General features: G+C 40.6%; 1 protein-coding gene and 1 pseudogene across 1 annotated transcript in view; one reads left to right on the top strand and one right to left on the bottom strand.

The window, feature by feature from the left end:
- Positions 1 to 16,560, bottom strand: part of LOC137255717 (adenylate cyclase type 5-like) — a 95,003-nt gene that overhangs the window by 62,544 nt on the left and 15,899 nt on the right. The window lies entirely within an intron of this gene.
- On the top strand, positions 4,166 to 14,707 carry LOC137256515 (uncharacterized; annotated as a pseudogene).

Raw genomic sequence — 16,560 nt, 5'->3', positions numbered from 1 at the left:
TTTATCAACAAGTGTTGATATAATTGATATCAGTAGACACAAGGGTGAGATTCTTTGGAACATCAAAAATCTTCTTAACTTTTCAATGAAAAACGTTCATCTTTCAACACTGTACTACCATTAGACTTGCAGTGCAGTGATGTTGTTATAAGCACTGTGACGTCACCAAGTTCATTTTGTCACAGCATTGTCAGGGCATTGTACAAAACTTAAGCACATATTTATTCTCTTTTTCAGTAATTTCATATTTTATGTTGTTACTCATTTGTATTTTTATCAAGCTCTGTAATGCTACACAAATTCATTTTAAGCAATAAAGTACTGTATGTCAAATGTAGTAGTCATGTCAACCGGTGTCAGCTCAATGTTGGTTGAGAGAGTGAAGAGATGCAGGTCTCTGATATGTATCACACAGATTCTCTGATATGTACCATACATATCTCTGACATGTACCACACAGGTCTCTGACATATACCACACAGGTCTCTGACATGTACCACACAGGTGTCTGATATGTACCACACAGGTCTCTGACATGTACCACACAGATCTCTGACATATGTACCACACAGATCTCTGATATGTACCACACAGGTCTCTGATATGTACCACACAGATCTGACATGTACCACACAGTTCTCTGACATATGTACCATACGGGTGTCTGATATGTACCGTACAGGTGTCTGATATGTACCACACAGATCTTTGATATGTACCACAAAGATCTATAATATGTATAACAGAGATCTCTGACATGCACAACAAAGATCTCTGATATGTACCACACAGGTCTCTGATACATACTCCGCAGATGTCCAGTGAATGAGTTAAATTTTACGTCGCACTCAGCAATATTCTAGCAGCAGTCTGTAAATAATCAAGTCTGGACCAGAAAATTCACAACACAAGCATCTATCTACGTAACTGGAATACGATGACATGTGGTCAACCAAGTGAGCAAGAATCAAGCGATTCCGTTAGTTGTTTCAAACGACAAACATACATCGCGGATCCACACAGGTAAAACCTACGAGAATTGGGCTGGTGTTGACAGAAGCATCATCATGAAAACTGAGGCAAACTCGGATTTGAAGCATAAGCAACATTTCCTGGTGTGGAAAAGGGAAGCAACTCTGTACAGTCAACTCTGTCATGTCAGGTGCAGGATACCAATGCCCTTAGTAACAATCATTCATTTACCACTAAACAAACTCTTCCTACACCGCCCTATTGTCAGTCTAATCATGTTAATGTCACCTTCATGTCATTCTAACATCATAATTTCTGAGCAAAACAAATGTCGTGTTGTGGTCCAACAAAAAAACATCACAGTGTCATCCATACTCCTATGTACTCACGTATGAAATGATTGACAGTCTGTCTAAACACATCGACAACAAAGAAAACTGTTCGCATCCATCAGGAGAATCTTTCATCATGAGTTTTATACCACCTATCCATTATCATTATCTTGTTGATGGCTTTGTCTAGTATAACATGTTTTCTTTGTACGTGTTGAAAGGTCAACACATTATGTATCATTAACATTCGATGATGTGACAATCCCAGAACACTGTTACCAATTACAGTGAAACCTGTCTAAACCAGCACCAAACAAAACAGAAATAAAATGCCGGTTTACACAGGATGCTAGATTAGACAGTGATCATAATTTTCCAACAAGGCTGCCATTTACTTTTGTCAATGTCTTTATGAGGGCTGGTCAAAAAGTTCTAAGCCTTCGTAATTTCTAGACTGGTGACACCAACTAATTTTGTAAGTGTTGTTGGACAATGTTCTTCATCAGCACTTCCAGTTGTTTTACTCAAATAGATCAACTAGTTTGAAAGCAACAGGTCCTTGAAGCATACTGAGGTATATATGTGAGCACAGCAGATTTGAGATCATTACTGGCATAGCGTTTTCCATGTCAAAGTTCCTTAAATTTTGGAAATACGTGATAGACACCCTTGGGGCCAGGTCAGGTGAATATGGAGTATGAGGGATTTCTTCAAAGGTATACTGATGTACTGCAGACATTGCCAGTGTGAGACCAAGCATCATGATATAAAATAAGAACTCCAGCCCTAAACATCTCTCACGTTTTACTCGTATGTAAACCCCAGTATATTTCAAGGACCTGCTGCTTTCGAAGTAGTTGATTTATCTGAGTAAAATAACTGGAAATGCTGATGCAGAACACCCACCAGAGACTTTCGACACTGAACGGCTCCACAACAGTGCCTTCCCGGATGAAGACCCTGTGTTACTCGACCAGAGACATTCATGCGATAACGTTATAAACACGTTTGGCCGTAAGCTTTTAGATCTATGTTTTGCTCACAAGCTGTACTTGTTCAATGGAAGAACAAATGGAGATTTGGATGGCAACTTTACATATATTTCTAATCAAGGATGTAGTGTAATTGATTATTTCATTAGTTCTGTTGATGTACATCAGATCTGTAAATATATGCATATAGATACTCGTGTAGAGTCGAAACATATGCCAGTGAGTTTACACTTGAATTGCACTACCGAAGTGACAGACAATGAGGCGGAACGTAAACATGAACAATCACGAGGTGAGTGTAGATATAGGTGGGAGGATAGCAAGATTGATGTATATCTAGAATCTCTAAGCTATCTGTGGGGGAATGAAGACCTTAACGATTATATAGAGAGCGATGTCAATCGTGCTGTTGATGAATTTGTATCTGTCATTCTTAGAGCCGCTGATTGTATGAAAAAGCCTCTTAGAAAAAAAAATAACCACAATATTTCATTTTATAATCATCATTGTAAATCTGCTAAAAGAGAAGCAAGACGTTCGTTAAGAAGATTTAGAACACAAAAATCAAACGAAACAAGAAGCATGTATTGCAAACTAAGGAATGACTATAAAAATATATGTAGAAAATCAAAGGCCATGTTTAAACTCAAAAGTAGAAATAGACTACATGCAACATTATCAGATTCAAAAGCATTTTGGAAAGAGCTCCGATTCATTTCTGGAGGAAATAAGCCACAACCTCCGATCGACAAAGATATATGGCTCGATCATTTTTCTACAGTTTTTAATAGAACTGTGACCAGTGATACAGTACCTTTCGAATGTCAAGATGCTAAGGATTGTACTGATGATATAGATGCTACTATTCTTGAATGTGATTTCACTGATTCCGAAATTAAATTAGCCTTAGATCATCTAAAAAGAGGAAAATCTCCAGGTAATGACGGTATAATTGTTGAAATGCTTACATGTTGTACACATATTATTCTACCCTTTCTTAGAAAGCTTTTTAACACATTGTTTCATAAAGGTGTTTTCCCAGACAATTGGACTAAAGCAATTATAATCCCCATACATAAAAAAGGTGAACGAGACAATCCCGATAATTACAGAGGTATCTCCCTTCTAAGTGCACTCAGCAAAATATACACACGGATTCTTCATACCAGACTTACAACATGGGCAACGATAAGAGATAAAATACCCGAATTCCAAGCCGGCTTTAGAAAACAGTATTCTACAACTGATCACATTTTCACCCTAAACCCAATAATCCAGAAATGCTTATCAAGAAAAAGGAAAAAAGTATATGTTGCTTTCGTAGATTTTAAGAAAGCGTTCGATTCTGTCTCGCGACATAAACTTTGGTACTGTCTTCAAAACTCTGGATTAAATGGTACAATGTTAAAGGCGATAAAAAGTATATATGCATCTGTTAAAGCATGTGTAAGATGCAACGATAACATTCACACAGACTATTTTGACTGCCCGGTCGGTCTAGGACAAGGGTGTATTTTAAGTCCACTTCTTTTTTCCTTCTTTATTGGTGAATTGTGCACGGATATTGTAGAGAATGGTAAATTTGGTGTACAGCTGTTTCCTGACTTTTTAGAGATATTGCTATTACTTTTTGCAGATGATGTCATTCTCATATCCGACGTTGTCTCAGGACTACAGAAACAATTGAATATTTTAGAATCATATTCTGATAAATGGGAACTTGAAGTTAACCTGGATAAAACCAATATAGTTGTTTTTAGAAGAGGTGGGCGCTTGTCAGCTAAAGAAAAATGGTATTATAAGGACTCCGTTATTGATGTTGTGAATTCATATAGATATCTTGGTATTATATTTTCATCCACATTTAAAATGAATAAATGTACAAACGATCTAGCACTGAGAGGAAAAAGGGCATTATTGCAAATTTTATACAACTTAAGAAAGATTGATGTGGTTGATCCGAAGGTATTCTTTAAAATATTTGACTCACAAATTCAACCAATATTACTTTATGGAGCGGAGTTATGGGGGGTTAGCCGCATTGAAAACATAGAAAAAATTCATGTCCTCGCATGTAAGAGATATTTAAATGTAGGATTACAAACGCCTAACGTTATAATATATGGCGAATGCGGACGATATCCTTTATACATAAATGCCTTATGTCGAGTTATTAAATATTGGTTAAAACTTACAGAAATGCACCCTGGTAGAATACCCAAAAAGTCATATGATATTGTAACAAAAATTCATGTCTATTCATGGCTTCAAGTACCGAGATAATCAATTTCTCAGCCATCACAGTGATTCCAGCCAAGATATCAGCCTTATGCTGTATCTAATTAAGATGACCTACCTTTTGTGCAGTCAGCTTCCAAGCTACAGTATCAGGTATAACAGTAAATTACGGCACAAGTAACGTCAGTCATGTTTACAGTCGCCATCTTGAATTCCCTGACGTCACGTTTGCGTGTCATGTGACCTTATGTCACCTATAAATAGAGCTGTCAAGGTTAAAGTCGGGGCGGCAAATTTGACTTCTCAAGCAAGGTAGGGTTCCAGGGTTACGTCACAGCTTAATTCTCATTTTCGCATTATGGGACATCTTTATTGTACAACTTTTAATTAACTAGGATATTGTTAACACTTGGTCTGCTCTCTAAGTATCTACTTGTAGTTAGGTGATTATTGTGGTTTTCTTTTCAACCTTGTGGAGATCCGGAATCATTCCGGCAGATCCATTCCGACGGATTCATTCCGACGGATTCATTCCGACGGATTATCCTTGGCTTATGGGAATCAAGTGTACAGATTACAGATACAGATACACTCACAGTCACAGTCACAGTTGCCTATTGCAAGTCAAGCATGGTTTATCGCCTGTAGGAAATATTACAGTTTAATTTAGTGTTGACAGTCGCTGATTGTCGTCGCGATGCGGGGGGTCCAAGGTCATTCCGACATGCTACGTTGACCTTATCAAGTTACAGTCTCTGCTAAGGGTTTCTTACACAGGGGATTATTGGAATCGTCTACAGCCGAGACATACGGGTTTTTTTTAATGCAAGTTATAAGTGGGATTTAGCCTTATTCATACTCGTATCACATTTTGACAGCTGTTGGAGGTGTGGCCTCCTTGTCATTCATTCCGGATCACGTGACTTCCGGAATACGTTGTTTACATTATCTGGATCCAGTTCCGGTTGCCGCAAGTTCATTCACTTTCCAGTTTCAAAGTTTATTATACAGTTTAATTCATTTAACAGCCAAGAGTCTCAGTCAAGACTGCCATACAGCAAGGCAAGATTTCTGCAACCACGAAGACACGGGTTGACAAGCAAGATATCCAGTCCTGACGACTGACAAGGTGACAGTTTCGAGATCGTGTATTTTCAGTTTAGTGCTCATTAAATAAAATCGTTATTGGAACTTTATCTACTTGTTGTGTGATCCTTCTGCATATCGCCAGTTTCTTCATTCTTTTCATCTTAGGTCCTTGTGATATATTTTCACTGAACTTCGTCTCCGAACTCTGGTATTTATTTTGTCACATTTTGTGACTGGTGGCAGCATCCATTATATTTGTGTAGTTTGTCTACTAGTATTTTGACTAGTCTTTGGCCGTTCCGTTACATTTGGTGGCAGCGGTGGGATTATTTGGATTATTGGATATTTTGTGTGTTGGAGACTGGCGATGCTGTAGGAAGATGAATTTGTAAATTTTATAGAAATATTTAAGGTAGCAATGTGAATTTTCAGTTTGCTGTGACAGTGCCTTGGAGCCCTAGCCTTCACCAGTTCTTCTAAATTCAGAATCCTGAAGAACGACCGTTGCAGCTCAGGATTCATTACCTTCAGAGATACTTGTGGTGACGACCCAAGGATCTATAATAAAAGCTCTTGATTTTATCTGCACAGGTCAAGGGTAGCTGATCTCATTAACTGCAGGCCGTATTGACAGAACTCTTGGATGATAACCATGGACAAGTCTTAGAGTTGTGTTCAAATTACTTTGTATTATAGAGACAAAGATTATTCAAGCACAAAAAGATACAGAAAACAGGCGAGCTGGTGATGTTTACATTTTGAGATCCAGTTCAAGCAAACAGTTCAGAGACTTTTGTTATTTATTAAAGCCAGTAGCATTGTCATTGTTCCAGATTTACCCTGATCAAGTACATCTGTGTTCAAGTATGACTTCAACCTGAGAGCCAAGTGTTCTTACAGACATGATGACCAGTTAGAGTCTTTACAGCCCTAGCTATTCAACTTTTACAGTAATCAAGTAAACCGTTATACATTCTTCCATAGGACTGACGGGAACTTATACGGAGTCGTACCGAGGTCAGAGTGCAGTTGTTAATCTTTCTCTCTCTCTCTCCCACAATAGCTATCATTTGTTATTATTTCTTTTATAACCATGTCATTAGTGGAATCTGACCTAGTCACCATATCAAGGGTGCAGGAAGACACAGATAATAGTGGACTGATTACCTTTCACCCAAGACACAGTTCCCCCCACAGTCAACAAGAATTTGTACCTGCAGAATATAATTCTGCCTTGTCTACTTCTCACCGGGATCAGGAAGGTGTTCACAGTATGGAATCTCCTTTTTCACATGTTAGGAATTCTCTTGAAGTGAGGCCACCTAACATGGTTGCAGACAAGATCACTTCAGATGATGAGCAGGAACAGCACAGACCTTCCAGCAAGGAAAACACAGAAAAGGCAGGTGGAGATTTCCCCAATGTCACTAGAGTCCAAGTGCCTATTATTCGTTACAAGGATATGCCAGCAGTTGAGCCGAGAACTCAAGATTATGTCACACACGAGAGACAACCTAGGATTCCAGTATGGAGTAATGCTCCTATGCAGAATTGCATTGTCGACTCACCGAGATCAAGATTTCCCGCTGAGGTTCAACAACACTCACTTGTTGGACAGCAGCACCCCCTTTTCTCTGAACAAGCTTATCCTTACAGAAGGGGAATTTTGCTGACACCGGAGACTTTTGATGGGAGCATGCCTTGGCAGAATTATATGGCTCATTTTGGATCATGTGCCACTGTGAATGGTTGGAATGAGAGTCAAAAGGCAAATTATCTAGCAGCTAGTTTACGGGGAAGAGCTCTACAGATTTATGGAGAACAGCATGGCCCAATGACATACCCAGATATCACAAGATTACTGGGACGTCACTTTGGCGGAAATGATAAAGTCGAGCTCTACATGATTGAAATTCGGAACCGGCAACAGAAAGAGGGTGAGTCGATACAGGATCTTGGGCAAGCCATACAACGCCTAACTAACCTTGCATATCCTGATGCAACCCAAGATTGTAAAGATCGGTTGGCACGCAGTCACTTCACTGAGGCAATTCGTGATCGTCAAGTACGATTAAGTGTTGTCCAGTCTCGCCCCCGTACCTTGGAAGAGGCCATTCAAGCAGCATTTGAAATGGAGACTTACCTGGAATGCGAAAGGTTGCGTCCAGCGGACAAGGCCAGATCAAGGCAACTCCGTATTTTAGCAGCGAAACCAGAACGACAAAATGATCAAGTTGAACAATTGTCAAGGCTCATGGAGACAATAAACAAGTTTGAAAAGAAGCTTGAATCTCTGCCAGTGTCAGAGGACAGAGTTGCACAGTCAGGATCAAGGAAGGTATGCTACAATTGTGGTGATCCATCACATTGTTACAGAGATTGTCGGTATCCACCCAGATATCCTCAACAAAATCCAAACAAGCGAAATCACCAGGAAAACTAGAATTTGTCTGTTCAAAGGGTCGTGAGCAGACATCTTATAAACAAAAGACCCAGAGAGAGAGAAGAGATCAAGGGACCAGCCGCCATCCCTTGAATCAACACTCAAATCCAGCCAGTTCCCTTGACCAAGGGGAGGTAATTCCTCTCAAGAAGTCAGGGAATGGTTTGTATATAGCTGTTAACATTGAAGGGAAATCTGTCGAACTGTTGTTGGATACTGGTTCTACAGAGAATGTGATGTCTCATGAACAGTATCTTACACTTACAGAGGGTCAGAGGTGTCCCAAGTTATTGCCAACTTCCGACGAAGTAAAGCAGGCAAATGGAAGTAGTCTCAAGTTGTATGGCAGGATCAGGGTGACGATTCAGGTCAAGACTGTCAGAAAACAAGTTGATTTCCTAGTAGCAGACATCAGAGGGTCAGCTATATTGGGACTAGACTTCCTTGGACGTTGCCAAGCAAAGCTAGACTTGGAACGTCAAGAACTACATCTGGGGATGGAGAGGGGCCCCTCCTCCCAGAGTAGCGAGAAGTTGTGTTGGAGACTATCAACACAACAAGAGGTTACTATTCCCAGTTGTGGAGAAGCGTTCATACCGTGTGCAGTGAAACCACGGGCTGGACACGCAACTGCAGGAGAAGGGTTAATTGAACCTGACTTGCAGTTAGGATTACTGAACAAAGGGTTAATGATCGCAAGGGCGATTGTTGACATAAAGAAACAGATTGTACCAATCAGAGTTTTCAATCCTCATCCAGATCCTGTTGTGATGAAAGGGGGATTTACAACAGGCATTATTAGGATTTTAGATAAGTCACAAGCACAGACACTCAACTCTGAGCACAGTTTTGAGAGTGATGCAAGGGTTCCTGAATCTTTGAGAGACTTGTGGAGGAGAAGTTGTACTGAACTGACAGAATCACAGAGCAAGGATGTGGCAGTTCTTCTCAAACAGTACAGAGATGTCTTTGCAGCTGACTCCAAGGAACTTGGAAAGACAAATATTGTAAGACACAGTATCAACACAGGGGATGCCTCACCAGTAAGACAGCATTATCGCCGCTTGCCAATAGTACAGCAAGAAGCTGCAGATTCTATGATTCAAGACATGTTGGAGCGACAAGTTATCGAGCCATCATCTAGTCCCTGGGCTTCACCAATTGTTTTAGCAAGGAAGGGCTCAGACGAATGGAGGTTCTGCTGTGATTATCGCCGTTTGAATGATCGGACCATTAAAGACGCCCATCCGATTCCGAGAATAGATGATACGCTGGATGCGCTGCATGGTTCTCAGTTTTATGCAACTATGGACATTGCTAGCGGATTTTGGCAAGTAGAGCTAGACGAGGAGGCGAAGCAAAAATCTGCATTTTGTACAAGGAGTGGTCTGTTTCAGTGGCGGGTAATGCCATTTGGACTTTGCAACGCCCCATCTACCTTCTCCCGCTTAATGGAACAAGTGCTGAAAGGTTTGCACTGGGAGATGTTGTTGGTATATTTGGATGATGTTATTGTTTTTGGCAAGGACTTCAAACAGGTGCTGTCAAGACTGAGAACAGTGTTTGACAGATTTCGAGAGGCCGGCCTGAAGTTGAAACCCTCCAAGTGTCATTTCTTTAAGAGACAGGTGTCTTATCTTGGGCACACTGTATCAGCGGAAGGAGTGAGTACAGATCCTCAAAAGGTAGACAGTGTGAGAGATTGGCCCATACCCAAGAATGTGAGTGAGGTTCGAAGCTTTTTGGGACTTGCGTCATACTACAGACGCTTCATTAAAGATTTTGCCAATATTGCCAGACCCCTCCATAGTCTGACAGAGAAGAATTCTAACTTCATGTGGAATACAGAGTGTGATGAGGCTTTCATCCTGCTGAAGGAAGAGTTGATTTCAGCCCCTATTCTTGCCTATCCAAGTCACACAGAGCTGTTTATTTTAGACACAGATGCAAGCAACTTTGCCATGGGTGCGGTATTATCTCAGGTCCAAGATGGCAGTGAAAAAGTTATTGCGTACGCTAGCAAGACCCTTTCTAAACAAGAAAGAAACTACTGCGTCACAAGACGAGAGTTGCTTGCTGTTGTCACTTTCATCAAGTATTTTCGCCATTATCTCTATGGGCGGGAATTTTTGATCCGCACAGATCATGTCTCCCTACGCTGGCTCCTAAATTTCAAGGATCCAGAAGGACAGTTGGCAAGATGGCTGGGGGTTTTGAGTGAGTATGATTTTAGGATTGAGCATCGCCCTGGCAAGAAGCACGGCAATGCTGACGGTATGTCAAGGAAGCCCTGCAAACAGTGTGGAATGGAAGACACAGCAACAGGAATGTTAGCACAACTCATTATAGAGCCACAGTGGTCTTTATCTGAAATCCGTACAGAACAGATGTCAGACCCAGATTTGAAGCCCATTTTCATCTTGGTAGAGTCCCATGCTGCCAAACCTAAGTGGGAAGAATTGTCCAGGGAGTCAGCTACAACCAAAGTCTACTGGGGTCTATGGGATTCTTTGGAGATTGTTCAAGGGGTACTTTGCCGCAAGTGGGCAGATTCATTTGGTAATCAGAAGTCCTTATTGACAGTAGTTCCACGCTCCTTACAGAAACAGATCTTGTATGAGGCTCATTCAGGAAAGGCAGGTGGACACTTTGCCTATATGAAAACTCTGTCCAAGGTTAGAAAGAGATTTTACTGGCATGGCATGTCTGATCAGGTAAGGTCTCTTTGCTCTACCTGTAAGACTTGCGCAGCTCGACGCAAGCCTACTAGAAAATCTAAAGCACCTTTACAGCAGTACAGTGTCGGAGCACCCCTGGAGAGATTGGCAATGGACATCTTAGGACCATTTCCTGTAACAGAAAGTGGAAATAGAGTCATATGTGTGGTTGGAGACTACTACACAAAATGGGTGGAAGCTTATGCACTTCCTAACCAAGAGGCAAAGACAGTTGCTCGTGCATTAGTTGAACAATTTATTTGCAGATTTGGAGTACCACAGGAAATCCATACAGATCAAGGGCGAAATTTTGAATCAGAGCTCTTTTCTGAGATTTGCCGGATTTTTGACATCCACAAGACAAGAACCACCCCATTCAACCCAAAGTCTGATGGCATGGTCGAAAGATTTAACAAGACAGTGGTGGACATCTTAGCCAAGTATCTGGATCCCCTATGTCAACAGAAAGACTGGGACCAGAAACTACCATTTGCACTAATGGCTTACCGCAGCGCCGCCCAGGAATCTACAAAACAGACCCCAAACAAGATGATGTTCGGGAGAGAGTTGTCTATGCCTGTTGATGTGATGATACAGAATCCGTCTGTGGACAAAGTTCAAGTTGAAGACTATCCCATGAGAGTGAAAGAATACCTTTCAGACGTATGGGATAAGGCTAGGATCATCTTGAAAGATGCTGGTCACAGACAAAAGAAGAATTATGACAGAAATTTACACAGCAAATCCTTTAAAGTAGGGGACAAAGTGTGGTGCCTCTGTAACAGACGCTCCAAAGGACTTTCTCCCAAGTTACAGATGAAGTGGTCAGGGCCATTTTCCATTGTTGGAAAAATCTCTGATGTTATTTACAGAATACAGTTAGGGTCCAAGGGCAAACCTCGTGTTGTTCATTTTGACTTGCTCAAACCATATCTTGACTCTGCAGAGTAGTTACTGTAGGGATGACCACCATTTCCACACCTGAAAGTATAAAGATATACGAGAGCAGACCAAGTATGTCCAAAGCTTAACAGAGTATACAGTGTTTGGTATAGTTAGCTAGGGGTAGTTATGTGATTATTATCCTTTCAGATGCCTCGTCCTTATACGTGTCACCAGTGTCGACAGATTTTTAGCTCTTCCAGCAACCTTTCTCGACATGTTAGAGAGAAACACAGGAAGAGAGAGCGATATAGTTGCCCGGACTGTAACAGGGATTACGGCAGAAAGGAAGACATGCTGAATCATCGAAGGTTGCGTCATCGTCACAGGTCGAGTTCCCCAGTAAAAGCTCCTATTGTTATACCACCAGGGTACATCTACCAGCTGGTACCCACCAGTCAGGTCCAAGCAGCAGCCGAGGTCCAAGCACAAGTTCCTGCCCAAGCCCAAGTCGAAGCCCAAGTTACAGTCCAAGCTCCAGCCAAGACACAGGCTCAAGTTTCAGCCCAAGTTCCAGTCGCTGTACATACTGCTAGCCAGTCTCCACCTTTAGTTCCCTCCCCAGACACAGCAGTCGGAGCGGCAGCCTTACCGGAACCACAGCATGACAGTGACTGGGAAGATGTAGAGGACATCCTCCTAGAAGGAATAGCGGACGCGGAGAAGATGGAGAAGGGGACATACATGCCCACAGCCATGTGTTCCTCCTCCTCCTCCAGCGATGAGGAAGCACAGCCACCCCAGCCTAGAGGAAAGGCTATAAGACTACAAGAGGTGGAGGATATAAGTGATGAAGAGGTGTCCCATGGGCCTATTAAAACCATAGTCATCACCAAGACCTTCCACCGAGATGGGCGGCTGCTGAGCATACATCGGGAGGAAACTTATTATTAGTGTTAATAAATTATCTAGAACTGGAATAATTTTCTAGACTTATATTTTTGTACATTTGTATTTTTGCCTTACCAGGAGGATTAAGGCTAGGGAGGGGGCAGTGTAACAAAAATTCATGTCTATTCATGGCTTCAAGTACCGAGATAATCAATTTCTCAGCCATCACAGTGATTCCAGCCAAGATATCAGCCTTATGCTGTATCTAATTAAGATGACCTACCTTTTGTGCAGTCAGCTTCCAAGCTACAGTATCAGGTATAACAGTAAATTACGGCACAAGTAACGTCAGTCATGTTTACAGTCGCCATCTTGAATTCCCTGACGTCACGTTTGCGTGTCATGTGACCTTATGTCACCTATAAATAGAGCTGTCAAGGTTAAAGTCGGGGCGGCAAATTTGACTTCTCAAGCAAGGTAGGGTTCCAGGGTTACGTCACAGCTTAATTCTCATTTTCGCATTATGGGACATCTTTATTGTACAACTTTTAATTAACTAGGATATTGTTAACACTTGGTCTGCTCTCTAAGTATCTACTTGTAGTTAGGTGATTATTGTGGTTTTCTTTTCAACCTTGTGGAGATCCGGAATCATTCCGGCAGATCCATTCCGACGGATTCATTCCGACGGATTCATTCCGACGGATTATCCTTGGCTTATGGGAATCAAGTGTACAGATTACAGATACAGATACACTCACAGTCACAGTCACAGTTGCCTATTGCAAGTCAAGCATGGTTTATCGCCTGTAGGAAATATTACAGTTTAATTTAGTGTTGACAGTCGCTGATTGTCGTCGCGATGCGGGGGGTCCAAGGTCATTCCGACATGCTACGTTGACCTTATCAAGTTACAGTCTCTGCTAAGGGTTTCTTACACAGGGGATTATTGGAATCGTCTACAGCCGAGACATACGGGTTTTTTTTAATGCAAGTTATAAGTGGGATTTAGCCTTATTCATACTCGTATCACATTTTGACAGCTGTTGGAGGTGTGGCCTCCTTGTCATTCATTCCGGATCACGTGACTTCCGGAATACGTTGTTTACATTATCTGGATCCAGTTCCGGTTGCCGCAAGTTCATTCACTTTCCAGTTTCAAAGTTTATTATACAGTTTAATTCATTTAACAGCCAAGAGTCTCAGTCAAGACTGCCATACAGCAAGGCAAGATTTCTGCAACCACGAAGACACGGGTTGACAAGCAAGATATCCAGTCCTGACGACTGACAAGGTGACAGTTTCGAGATCGTGTATTTTCAGTTTAGTGCTCATTAAATAAAATCGTTATTGGAACTTTATCTACTTGTTGTGTGATCCTTCTGCATATCGCCAGTTTCTTCATTCTTTTCATCTTAGGTCCTTGTGATATATTTTCACTGAACTTCGTCTCCGAACTCTGGTATTTATTTTGTCACATTTTGTGACTGGTGGCAGCATCCATTATATTTGTGTAGTTTGTCTACTAGTATTTTGACTAGTCTTTGGCCGTTCCGTTACAATATGTTATTGTATTTAGATAACATTGGGCAAAATAATTATGCTTCTCATATTCGTAATATACTTTTTTCACATGGATTTGGCTTTGTATGGTTGGCACAAGGTGTAGGTAATAAAGTCGATTTCCTTAGATGTTTTAAAGATGTATGTATAAGTATGTTTTACCAATCCTGGCATTGTACTCTTCACAGCAGTTCACGCTAGGATCTGTACAGAGAGTGTAAAAGTCTGCTGGTTACTGAGAAATATCTAAGCGTTATACATGAATTTAAATATCGTAATGTTCTTATCAAATTCCGAGCAGGCTTACTACGATTGAAACAAAATGAAGGAAGATGGCTAAATATTGATGTATCTTTACACACATGTCCTCTTTGTAAATTCGGTATAGAGGATGAATTCCATTTCCTTTTAGTATGCAAGTATTATTCTGAAGAAAGACTACGTTATTTTCCACATGTCTATAACCGAATTCCAAATATATTTATATTCAAAAGCTTGTTATCTTCAGCGTCCAGGGTATCATTGCTAAATGTATGCAAATATATATATACTGCTTACAAAAAGAGGCAGACTTTGTTAAACGCCTAATTGTTCTACGTCATGTTCCAATATATTCTGATTGTATATGTGTTATATGTATATGGGCCGGTGGCCTTCATGCATAATAAAGATCTATCTATCTAACACTGTCAAACAATGCTCTTAAGATTAGTTTGTGTCACCATTCTAGAAGTTACGTAGAACTTTTTGACCAGTCCTCGAATCTGAATAATGCCATTGATCTTTTGGTACCTACTTCTTGTTTATCTCGTATGCTGAGAGGAGTGTATTGGATTAATGGACCTTGAATGGACTGCTATCCCCATACTGGAATACAGAACAGACAAAGGCCGGATTAGACAATGTCTTAATGATCGTAATATTATTGTGAAGTGGAGGAACCAAAATTTTATGCTGGTTTTGACGTGCAGATTAGGTATTTGTCAGTGTGTCACTGTGCACTAAATCAAGAGGACAGGGTTTTACTTCGACTCACAAACATGGGGGTCCAATAACCAACTTATTCCTTGTTTTATGGATCCACCACTTGTATTTCTTCAAGAATAAGAAAAAAATAATTTTCCCTGCTCAAAAATTACAATCCTGGTGTTAATGTGATATAAGTGAATTTTACTTGAAAACATGTGAAACCTAAACTCACTCAACTTATTTTTCAATATAAATAAACAAACCATGGAATCTTATGTGGGTTTTGGCTTTGATTGGTGATTTAAAAAAAAATATATTTCCCTCCTGCCTTTAGCTTTTGAGGGCAAAAATCAGTAAAACAAGAAATAAATCGGTCTGGTCTGATACAAAAGTTTTGAAAGCAAGATTCAGCCATTCTGTTGGCAAATTAAGGGAAAACACAGAAATAAATACAACAAAGCCATCGCTGTTTACAGTCTTCGTTGACTGTTGCATCATTGTAAAGCAAGAATATCTATCTATGAACATGAAGAAACTACAAGGCTGACCAATATGTTGATTGAGAATAATTTCAAGCAGCCATAATCATACTAACTGGATGGAAATACATGACTGTTTACAATAGTCACCATGGCAACACATGCACAGAATGAGTACAAAGTGTCTCCCCACCAGCATATTTCCATTTATGATCAGTGTTACTTCAGTTCACTTTCAGTTACAGGTAGTAAACAATATACTGACCACTGATGACAGAGTTGCAAACAAAGGTCAAGAAACAGGCAATTGTGCCTGACAATGTCGCACCTGCTGCTATAGTGACACGAGACATTACGCCAACAGAACCAAGACTTGGACTGCTAATCTGGTTCATATATCGCTAATAAGACATTACACGGCTTTCCATTTTCTTTTGTGACTATCAGCAACAGGTCATAAACATCTCTATCAGCAGCCTTGATAACAGAATTATGTTACCATGGTTACCAAACAGAAAGAGGACCTTTTAATATTACTACATACTAAAATAGGGTTGATGACTGGAAAATTGTTTATTTACTTGTTCTTAAAAGCCATACTCTGAAATATTCCAGCTATATGGTGGCTGTCTGTAAATAACGGAGTCTGGACCAGAAAATCCACTGGAGCAGATAATCCTGTGATCAACAGCCTGATCCTCCCACAACAAGCATCGGTTGCTGAAGTCCACATAAACCTAGATCTTCACAGGTGATGATCGAGATTTGGAACAGGGATTTGTGGCCGACACTCGCGGAAGTAGAGGTTGAAAATGTTGACAAAGTTATGATGAGATGTGAGAAAAAAATGCTTTTTAAATGATCTTTCGTTCTACTTTTGAGAAGATTTGGGATACACTACCTTAGAAACAAAAATTAAAAATAAGTTACTGGTCTGAGCTTCGTGACCTGGGCCTAGATTTTCAAAGCTCTCTTACGCTAAGATAGTTGAAA

The sequence above is a fragment of the Haliotis asinina genome, chromosome 11, assembly GCF_037392515.1.
Source record: "Haliotis asinina isolate JCU_RB_2024 chromosome 11, JCU_Hal_asi_v2, whole genome shotgun sequence".
NCBI lineage: Eukaryota > Metazoa > Mollusca > Gastropoda > Lepetellida > Haliotidae > Haliotis > Haliotis asinina.
The sequence above is the reverse complement of the archived record's forward strand: the minus strand, read 5'-3'. Positions and strand labels throughout refer to the sequence as shown.